Source organism: Astyanax mexicanus, chromosome 1 (genome assembly GCF_023375975.1).
Source record: "Astyanax mexicanus isolate ESR-SI-001 chromosome 1, AstMex3_surface, whole genome shotgun sequence".
Lineage (NCBI taxonomy): Eukaryota > Metazoa > Chordata > Actinopteri > Characiformes > Acestrorhamphidae > Astyanax > Astyanax mexicanus.
The window spans coordinates 42670335-42682034 of NC_064408.1; positions in this window are offsets into that span (position 1 = coordinate 42670335).

Here is an 11700-nt window from a genome sequence, read left to right on the forward strand (position 1 = left end):
GTTCCCTGACGTCTCCCTTCTGTGCTTGTGTTTCTGTGTGTTTGTTTACCTTTTCCCTCTGTGCATATTCCTCCATGTGCCCCTGTCTGTGTTCATTTGTAGTTCCGCCCCAGTCCCTGTGTTCTTCCACATGCCCCTGTCTGTGTGCTTACCTTTTCACTTGTAGCTCCGCCCCCTGGTTACTTGTCTTCAGGTGTTTCCTGTTTCCTGTCCCCTTCTGTGTGTATTAATAGTTGCCTTCGTTCCTGTCTCCCTCGTCCGTTTTTGTCAGGTTTTGTGTTTCCTTTGTTATGGTTTATGCCTCTTCAATGTTCTCTGTGTTTCTTTTGTTTCATTGGTTTGTTTGTTTGTTTATTTTCTATAAGAAATATTAACTTGCTTCTGCCTCTTGCTGCCTCTGTGTCTCCTACCTGCTCCAAACCTGACATTAAAACTGCACTGTAAGCTTGGATAAGTTGAATTTACTTAAAACATTTGAGGAAACCGGTTGCCTTAAAAAGTTAAGTAATGGGTAATGAAAACTTAAGTTAACATAACTTAGAACATCAAGTTATTAAAAGTAAAGGGGAAGTTTATTTAACTTTTTTATTTTTGTTAGATTGTAAGACCGGATATAGACTGGTTATATTGTAAGATTGGAAGCCGGTTTGCTCAATTTTTTTTAAGTAATGGAGAATGACAACTAGTTAGCATAAATTAAAACATCAAGTTATTACAACTAAAGTGGAACTTGATTTATTTCTAAGGAAGCCCTTAGTTTCTAAGTGGTAGAAACTGTTGGACACACCCAGTATGCAAATATATAATGGCAACAGACTAAACTCAGTTATTATAAGTTGGTTCATCTCAAATATCTTAGTTTGAATGTATATATGCCCACAAATGTTTAGCTAACTCAAAATAGTTGAGTATTGTTTAGAAATATCCAATTTTATGTAAAACAGACTTCGAGTTAAAACAACTTCTGGGTTTACAGTGTGGTGGATACAGCTATGATAGATTTAGGCATCCACACTACTGATATTACAACTTCCTTATCTGGAATTTATTTGGCCTAAAATAATCTGTAAACTGGGTTATAATAGGAAGAGCTTTATCATGTTGTAAAAATGGCATTTTTATACACTGAAGCCAGTTCAATACAAAACATACAGGCAGACTGCATTCAGTTTGTACTTCCAAAACCTTAGCTAACAACAGCTCAATACATATGTCCCTCCACTCCACTGCTAAGCTAATGCTGCAGTACATTAGCTTTACTGGTGCTGCTATGCTATGATGGCTCCTATGGTTGTTGTTTAGTGGACTCCTGCTTAGTTGTGGGATTAGGGACTGCTTCTCCGTGACTCCACAGTCACTTCTTATGCTAATGAACACGCTCACACTTACAGCTTAACATGAAGAGCGAGGTATTATGGGATAACCCAGCAGCGACTAAGGGATTTCAGCTATCTCGCTTTCAGTTTCTGAGCTACCCAAAGGACCTGCATGCAAACACACACACACTATCTCTCTCTCTCTCTTTTTCTCTCACTCTCTCTCACACACACACACACACTCACACACATATTGTACGTCCTCCAGAGGCAGAACTTTCACTATGCTACGCTAGGTATCAAGCTCTAGCATACGCTGTGGGGCTAATCTGCGAGTTCCTGTACTCACATTAAAGCTAATTTATGGAGAGCTGGTAAGCAGCGCTTTTAAACACGGAGTCAGACCAATATTCAAATGCATTTCTCACCTAAAGAAATGAAAAATGCTAATTTAGCTGCAGCTTCTCTGGATAGGAGGTTCATGCTACACGCTAACCAAGGCCAGGGACTTATCAGGAATATGCAGAGAGCTGTGTGTGTGTGTGTGTGTGTCTGTGTGTGTGTGTGTGTGCTCACACTCAGTGCTAGCGTGTATCCTCAAGGACCAGACTAATGCTAATTTAGATCTTTTTTAATCCCAGATTGATATATAGCAGGAAAACAGGTGTTACTTTTTTCAGTCTTTTTCAATAACAGCGTTTCTACAGAGGTCCACTGAGGTTTCTAGATTCGAGAGCTGAAGATGAGTACGCCATTACTATGCCACATGCATATCACTACATGCAGGATGATTACCTTTCCTGTTGGAGTGGAGTATGAAGATAAAATGTGTAGCATACGTCAGGTACATTACGATATATATATTGACCTGGATTCCATGTCAAAGCATGCTTTGGGCTGGAAGGTGTGTGTGTGGCTATGTGTGGGAGGTTGCTGGGCATGATTGCATGTGTGTGTAGGAGTCTGTTAATTATACATGTGTGTGTGTGTGTGTGTGTTTTAGCACTAAGGGGTTATGTGGTCCACACTCCCTTCACATCCAATATCCACTCCACAAATACAATGAATAAAAAAATGAAAATATAGACATTGGAATGTCATTGTGTGCTCTCCTCAAGGGGTGCAATTACAATTTGCATATTCATATATGCAAACGCAAACATGAATAATTTCCCTCACCACCTTCGCCTCTCTCCAAAGGTTACAGCCTGTTAATTAAAGCCCAACAATTAGTGGGAGGATTCTCTATTATTTATTATTTTTCCCCAGCGCTGCGTGGAACAGTCATAATTGATATTACCGCTGGCCTCCTCCTCTCCGGGTTGATGACCTGCTAAAAACACAGGGCCAGTTCACCGCCGGCCAATGACGTCTCCTGCTCTTAACCCCCTCACTGGGGAGCTGCCACTGCGAATTGATTTTCCAACAGAATTGCCCTTACTGTGCCTCTACATACAACTTTTCATACATCTACGACGGTCCATCCTCAACAGTGAGTCAACTTTGTGATCGACACCCAGCATCCAATGGAGCTATGATAATGAGTCAACATATAGACAACTTTCCATGGATCTACACAAATGAATCAATTTTATGTAGTGAATTAACTCTCAGCTCTACTGAACACTCTCTATGGATCTACAACAGTGAATCAGCTCTACTGAACACTCTATATGGATCTACCACAGTGAATCAGCTCTACTGACAACTCTCTATGAATCTACAACAGGGAATCAGCTCTACTGAGCACTCTACATAGATCTACAACAGTGAATCCGCTCTACTAAGCACTCTATATGGATCTACAACAGTGAATCAGCTCTACTGAACACTCTATATGGATCTAGAACAGTGAATCAGCTCTACCGAACACGCTATGTGAATCTACAACAATGAATCAGCTTTAGTGAACACTCTATATGGATCTACAACAGTGAATCAGCTCTATTGACAACTCTCCATAGACCTACAACAGTGAATCAGCTCTACTGAACACTCTACATGGATCTACAACAGTGAATCAGCTCTACTGAACACTCTATATGAATCTACAACAATAAATCAGCTCTACTGAACACTCTATATTGATCTACAGCCATGAATCAGTTCTATTCAACACTCTATATGGATCTGCAACAGTGAATCAGCTCTACTGAATACTCTATATGAATCTACAACAGTGAATCAGCTCTGCTGAACACTCTATATGGATCTACCACAGTGAATCAGCTCTACTGACAACTCTATGAATCTACAACAGTGAATCAGCTCTACTGAACACTCTCTATGGATCTACAACAGTGAATCAGCTCTACTGAACACTCTCTATGGATCTACAACAGTGAATCAGCTCTACTGAACACTCTATATGGATCTACCACAGTGAATCAGCTCTACTGACAACTCTCTATGAATCTACAACAGGGAATCAGCTCTACTGAGCACTCTACATAGATCTACAACAGTGAATCCGCTCTACTAAGCACTCTATATGGATCTACAACAGTGAATCAGCTCTACTGAACACTCTATATGGATCTAGAACAGTGAATCAGCTCTACCGAACACGCTATGTGAATCTACAACAATGAATCAGCTTTAGTGAACACTCTATATGGATCTACAACAGTGAATCAGCTCTATTGACAACTCTCCATAGACCTACAACAGTGAATCAGCTCTACTGAACACTCTACATGGATCTACAACAGTGAATCAGCTCTACTGAACACTCTATATGGAGCTATAACAGTGAATCAGCTCTACTGAACACTCTATATGAATCTACAACAGTGAATCAGCTCTGCTGAACACTCTATATGAATCTACAACAGTGAATCAGCTCTACTGAACACTCTATGTGGATCTACAACAATGAATCAGCTCTACTGAACACTCTATATAGATCTACAACAGTGAATCATCTTTACTGAACACTCTATATGAATCTACAACAGTGAATCAGCTCTGCTGAACACTCTATATGAATCTACAACAGTGAATCAGCTCTGCTGAACACTATATGGATCTACAACAGTGAATCAGCTCTACTGAACACTCTATATGGATCTACAACAGTGAATCAGCTATACTGAACACTCTATATGAATCTACAACAGTGAATCAGTTCTACTGAACACTCTATATGGATCTAGAACAGTGAATCAGCTCTACCAAACACTCTATATGGATCTACAACAGTGAATCAGCTCTACTGAACACTCTATGTGGATCTACAACAGTGAATCAGCTCTACTGAACACTCTATATGGAGCTACAACAGTGAATCAGCTCTACGGACAACTCTCCATCAATCTACAACAGTGAATCAGCTCTACTGAACACTCTATGTGGATCTACAACAGTGAATCAGCTCTACTGAACACTCTATATGGAGCTACAACAGTGAATCAGCTCTACGGACAACTCTCCATCAATCTACAACAGTGAGTCAGCTCTTCTGAACACTCTCCATTGATCTACAACAATGAATCAGCTTTAGTGAACACTCTATATAGATCTACAACAGTGAATCATCTTTACTGAACACTCTATATGGAGCTACAACAGTGAATCAGCTCTACTGAACACTCTATATGAATCTACAACAGTGAATCAGCTCTACAGACAACTCTACATGGATCTACAACAGTGAATCAGTTCTACTGAACACTATATGGATCTACAACAGTGAATCAGCTCTACTGAACACTCTATGTGGATCTACAACAATGAATCAGCTTTAGTGAACACTCTATATGGATCTACAACATTGAATCAGCTCTATTGACAACTCTCCATGGATCTACAACAGTGAATCAGCTCTATTGAACACTCTATATGGATCTATGTAGCCAGGTGGTGAATTGAGTATACACCTTTAAAATGTGTGTCTGTAACTTTAAGAAACACAAGCAGAACTGTTGTCACCCTGAGAGAGGAAAGGCAGGAGCTAAGAGCATGGTAGAGAAGGAGTCTCAAGCTGCAGTGTATGGTGGTGCTCCATTTTAGGATTCATCCAGAGCCATCCTAATGAAATAAGAGGTAAAAATCAGGAAATACTGAACAATATAAGGTTTAGTTGGCCTATAACAGTAGTAGATGCCTATATTGCCTTTCTAAACATGTATTTTGAATGAATCACAACCATATGCGGGCAGATGGCATTGTTTCTGTGGGGTAGTGTGCTCCTCGTGTTCAAGCCTTGTATTTTTCTGGGTTACAGAAGCTGTTTATCCAAGTTCTCTTAAAGAAATGCTCAAATCTTGTTGAGTAAAGCTGAGTAAATCGAGGTGAGCTTAAAAACAAATATTAAAAGAGCTCTGTTAATGGTATTAAGGTGGTATTAATGTTATTTATCTATTTTCTGTAATTAGTGCCACTACCAAATACTGTGCTGTGTTCTAAGCTAGGGTTTTACAGTGTATTCATTTTATTTTTGTTATTTTGAGTACAATTGAGTACAAGCTCTGATAAAAGTCTATAAATACGTGCACTGCAGTTGCAGTAAGTCAAAGATAGGCGGTGCAGTGTTGTTGTGCATTGAGACTAATATTTCTGCTCAGCAAGTGCTGATTGTCTTTATTTTGCTTTTATTTCATATTTGTTTTATAATTAATATACATTTTATATTTCATAAAAATCCCTGGGGTGGGATCTATCGGAATAAAATACCCGAAAGAGTGTTTTGTCATTTGGTGTGCGTCCTTTCCCCGGTGACACTACAACAGTGAATCAACTCTACTGAACACTCTGTATGGAGCTACAGCAGTGAATCAGCTCTATTGACAACTCTCCATGGATCTACAACAGTGAATCAGCTCTATTGAACACTCTATATGGAGCTACAACAGTGAATCAGCTCTACTGAACACTCTATATGGATCTACAACAGTGAATCAGCTCTACTGAACACTCTATATGGATCTACAACAGTGAATCAGCTCTACTGAACACTCTATATGGATATAAAACAATAAATTAGCTCTATTGACAACTCTCCATGGATCTACAACAGTGAATCAGCTCTATTGAACACTCTATATGGATCTACAACATTGAATCAGCTCTATTGACAACTCTCCATGGATCTACAACAGTGAATCAGCTCTATTGAACACTCTATGTGGATCTACAACAGTGAATCAGCTCTATTGAACACTCTATATGGATCTACAACAGTGAATCAGCTCTACTGAACACTCTATATGGAGCTACAACAGTGAATCAGCTCTACTGAACACTCTATATGGATATAAAACCATAAATTAGCTCTATTGACAACTCTCCATGGATCTACAACAGTGAATCATCTCTATGGTCAACTCTTCATGAATCTCTAACAGTAAATAATCTACATGGGCAAATCTCCATCAATCTACAACTGTAAACCAGTCTATAAATGACTCCCCATGGATCTACAAGAATGTATCAACTCTGGGGTCAACTCTCTAAGGATCTTCATCCATGACTCGACTCTATGATCAATACCAAAACTGAAGGCCAAATTACCATTCTAAAATTAATTCAAAATAATGTATACAGTCTAATAATAATAAGGCACAAGAACGTAATTTGCGACTTCTGTAAAGGCTACTCCATTTGTGCAGATCTCCATGCTCTTTTGTTGAATGATTGATTTTGTTTTAATGTGCCAAAACAAACGTTTTTTTTTCTTCCCACATTGTGCAATTTTGGCTTGGACTAGACCCCCACCTAGTCCCCATGACAACACCTGGATGTGAATCAACAGAGCTTCTTACTGAATTATACCAGCCTGTTGATCTTCCAGCTGAATTTTCAGACTACTTGAGTGTCTCAGATGCTTCACAGGTAGACTTTTCTGTCTGATAGTCTGTTGAGAGTTTATTACATCAACAAAGGACCACTCGAAATAAAGCGATACTGACAGTGCTCTCTAAACCTCGGCCAAGCTCATGACAGCAGCTAAGAAACAACATTTCATTCCAGCGTACCTGGAAACGACATTCGCCCCAGAAGCAGCAAGTGTCTGAAATCTGTGTTCTTCACATTGCAGCCAGCCACATTTTAGTAGATGGACGTCCTCCTGAACCGCTTTTCAAGGGTACAATTTCGGTTTATGAGATGAAACAGCCTCTGAAGTCTGTAGAGGGAGGGTGTGAGGTCTTTTTGGCACAGTTACATGCGTGAGTGTAAGTGTGTGTGTGTGTGCGCGCCAGCAAATCGATGCATTCTGTCTCTTCACTTTAAATATATTTGTCGATTTCAGGGTGAATAATAACATTAAATCAACTCCACGCTGCTCTTCATTGAGAGGAGCTTTGAAGTCTTCTTAATAAATTACCTCCCACTTTATCCCTCTCGGAAAAAAAGCTGTGCAATATTTATCAAGCTTCACAAAAATTTGAATGTTGGGTGGAGGGGGGATCCTTGAAATTTTCATCAAAAGTATTCTAATCATGCAATCGTCAGGTCAGCTAATGAGTTAGCAGGAGTGAGGCCCTCGCTCGCCAGGATTTTACAGGAAAAAAAGTCAGTCTATCGCTCTCTCTCTTTCTCTCTCTCTCTGACTCTCTCTCTCTCTCTCTCTCTCTCTCTCTCATGCGCGCACACACTAGCCCCGTCTCATCAAAGCTGGGCCTCATTAGGCCGTCTTTCAGGGGTCCATTTGATTATAGTTTCACTTTTTAAAGTGAAAAATATTTCACTCATTACGCTCATTAGTTTTCAAGGTCGTCGTTTGAAGCTGTTCCTGTCAATACAAGATAAATCGACCCTTCGTTTTCCCCTCTCTCCCTCTTTCTCGCTCTCTCTTGCTCTCACTCTCTCTCTCTACCCCTATCTTTCACTCTGCTTTTTTCCTTCAGAAATACGCTTCTCTCTCATTTTTAGCTCCAAAGTTTAGAGGCTGTAATTATGTTGCCTCCTGTCTCTGGCTCTCACCCAGCACTTCCACCCCTATATACCCTAGAGAGAGAGAGAGAGAGAGAGAGAGAGAGAGAGAGAGAAAGAGAGAGAGAAAGAAATGAGACAAAGAAACAGGAAAGAATGATATTGATCAAGAGAGAGACAGAGAATCATAACGGGTGAAAAATCAACTTTTTGACAATGCATGAATTTGGCAGTTCTTTACCCTGTGTCAGAATTTTACAATGAATTAAATAATAGAAATGATCTAAAATGACTATGATTAGAGTTAAGGTTGAATAACATTAATAAAATAGTCTTCATGGACTTGTATTGAAGGTTAGGATGAATGAATGATTGAATTAAGTTACATTTATATGGAGTCTTTTAAGTAACCTCTCAGCACTCTCTCAATCAGAAACGACCAGCCACCTGCAGGACTGCATTAACCAACAAGGAGTTTCACCCCAATCCATATGTGGTCGTACAGACATATAGTATTGTGCAAATGTTTTGTATGAATTTTAAGTAAAGAAAAAGCTTCTTATAAACACTCTGGGCAGTAAATGTTTATTAGCTTAGTAAAACACCAGCACTACAATAAATACAAACAGCAATTTTACAAAAAGAAAAAAAAAATCAGATGAGCTGCTGATGGAACTGAACATGTACACATGCTGGCTGAGGGCATCCAGGAGAAATCTGGATCTACACTTTGTTCTACAGCTTGGCTCAGGATACAACCTACTTACCTAAACATGAGAAATTCTTGTTACTTTTTACTGTATTTATGTTTATTTGCATCTGTTTAAATCACATGTGATGCTTTTTAGGCAAAAACATTTGTATTGCTGAGATAAAGGGATTAGTGCCATTTACTTAGGTGTCTAAAACTTTTGCACAGTACTGTACATACAAATTCACGCAAATGAATACACAGCAGGGCAATTTAGAGTAACCAATTCACCTGTTTTTGCACTGTAGGAGAAAACCGTAGTTCCCAGATGGAAACCCACACAGATGTGGTGAGAGTATGGAAATATACAGCCAGCGGTGTCCTGCACACAGTGTTCTTTGGGCAGTGTCACCACTGGTGAAGGACTAGAGGTTGAGCGGCAAAAACATCTCAGGACAGATGAGCTTCTATACATCTATAAAGTGAAGCAGCAAGGTAGGATTGTTTAATAAAGTGGGCATTGAGCAGACAAAGTGTTTAAAACCTCCAGCAGCACTGCCGTATCTGATCCACTTGTACCACTAACACCACCATCATGCCAGTGTCACTATAGTGCTGAGAATGAACCACAACCCAAATAATAGCTAGGTCTGTAATTATAGAGCACTGTGTGTGTGTGTGTGTGTGTGTGTGTGTGAGTGTGAGAGAGAGAGAGAGAGAGAGAGAGAGAGAGAGAGAGAGAGAGAGAGAGAGACAGACTAGCGGAGTGCTTTAATGTTGATGAAAAAAAGTGTAGACAGATGTTTTGATATCCTGAATGTTAAGTATTCTTTCTGTGATTATTCAGTGTGTGTGTGTGTGTGTGTGTGTGTGTGTGCTTTTTTAGTAAACATACCACACATGCAGGTGTGTTGGAGTGTGTGTGAGTGAGTTTTAGTTGTAAACGTAGCGTGTGATTGAGGCCTAAGGCTGGCTGTAGATATTAAAGCTCAATCAATACAGACTGATTCCTCTTCCTAACCCAGCCCACATCCCTCTCTCTACCTCTCTCTCTCTTTCTATGTATTTCTGCTCCACAAATACATTATACAGTGGCTTGCAAAAGTGTTAATACCTCTCTTTCACATTTTGTCACTTTACAGCCACAAATCTAAGTGTATTTTATTGAGATTTTAAGTGATAGACCAACACAAAGTAGCACATAATTGTACAGTGTTGGAACACTCAGACCAGGTAACGGGATTCAAATGCAGAGAATCTTTAATAACGAAATCACGAGGTGAAATTGCCCCAGAGTCGAAACCTGGGAAAGAGTCAAAAATCTGGAAAAACTAAACACAGGGTAAACAATGCTGAATAATGAAACAAAGTGGCAATATCTCACAGGGAAGCTAGATCTAGAGTCCCAGTATTTATACACAACTGTAATTAGCAGATTAGCTCCAGGTGAATGAGTCTCAGTAATCAGAAGAGCCTGATGTCAGGACAGTGGAACGGCAGCTAGGTGTGACAAGTGGATAGAAATTATATATGGTTTTAGAAATGTAATTAAATAAAGATTTAAAAAGTGTGACCAGCTTTGCACAGCTCGATTCAGATTTTTGCGCATTCTTCTTTATAAAATAGCTCAAGCTCAGTCAGGTTGTTTTAAGAGTGTATGTAAATATCAATTTTTTATAACCGTAGCTCAGGCTGAAGGTGAATTTCCTTCCCAGACTCAAGTCTTCAACAGGTTTTCTGCCAGGATCACCCTGTCTTTAGCTCCATCCATCTTCCCATCAACTCTGACCAGCTTACCTGTCTCTGCAGACCAAAAGCATCCACACAGCATGATGCTGCCACCACCATGTTTCACAGGGGGATGGTGTGTTCAGGATGATGAGCAGTGTTACTTTTCCGCCACACATAGCGCTGTGCAACTTTATTCTCATCTGATCACATCACCTTCTTCACATGGTTTCTGTGTCTCGCAAATGTCATATGGCAAACTGGAAACAACACATCTTATGTCTTTCCTTCAATAATGTTTTTCTTCTTGCTCTTCATCCATAAAGGCCAGGTTTGTGGAGTGTGCGACTTATAAATGTCCTGTGGACCGATTCTCCAATCTGAGCTGTGGATTTCTGCAGCTCCTCCAGAGTGACTATGGGCCTCTTGGTCATCTGACCAGTGCTCTTCTTGCTCAGTCTGTTAATTTGAGTGTATGGCCATGTCTTGTTCGGTTTGCAGATGCAGTAGAATATTTTTTTCCATTTTTGGATGATGGATTGAACAGTGATCCTTGGGATGCAGTGGTTTCAGAGTAAAAGGGGCTTAATACTTTTGCACTTACACTTCTCAGATTTTTATTTGATTAAAACCTTGTATCATTTATGCTCCAATTTGAAATGATGTGCTGCTTTGTGTACTGTATAATACGGTGGCCGAGAAAGCCCAGCGCAGTGCAAATTATAAAGGGCTGCAAAAGCACAAAACACATCCATCAAAATTACAACACAGGTGCAGCAAATAGAAAAACGCGCTGCAAAAAGAAAAACGCGCTGCAAATAGAACCACAACACAACGGAAGTGAGTCACAACACAACGGAATTTTCCCGGGGGACCTTAAAAGATGCTGTACCAGCTGTATACAAAGGACAATAAGTGGCAAACAAGCTTCTGAAAAGTAAGTTATGTTTATTACCTGTGATTACCACGGTTGTGTGCATATTATTAAAAGTTCTGCTTCACAAAACGCCTTGTTTGCCACTTATTGTCCTTTGTACACATAGTGAAGTCCGAGACGTTACTGAAGACGCAGCTTAGCTGGTACAGTATCTT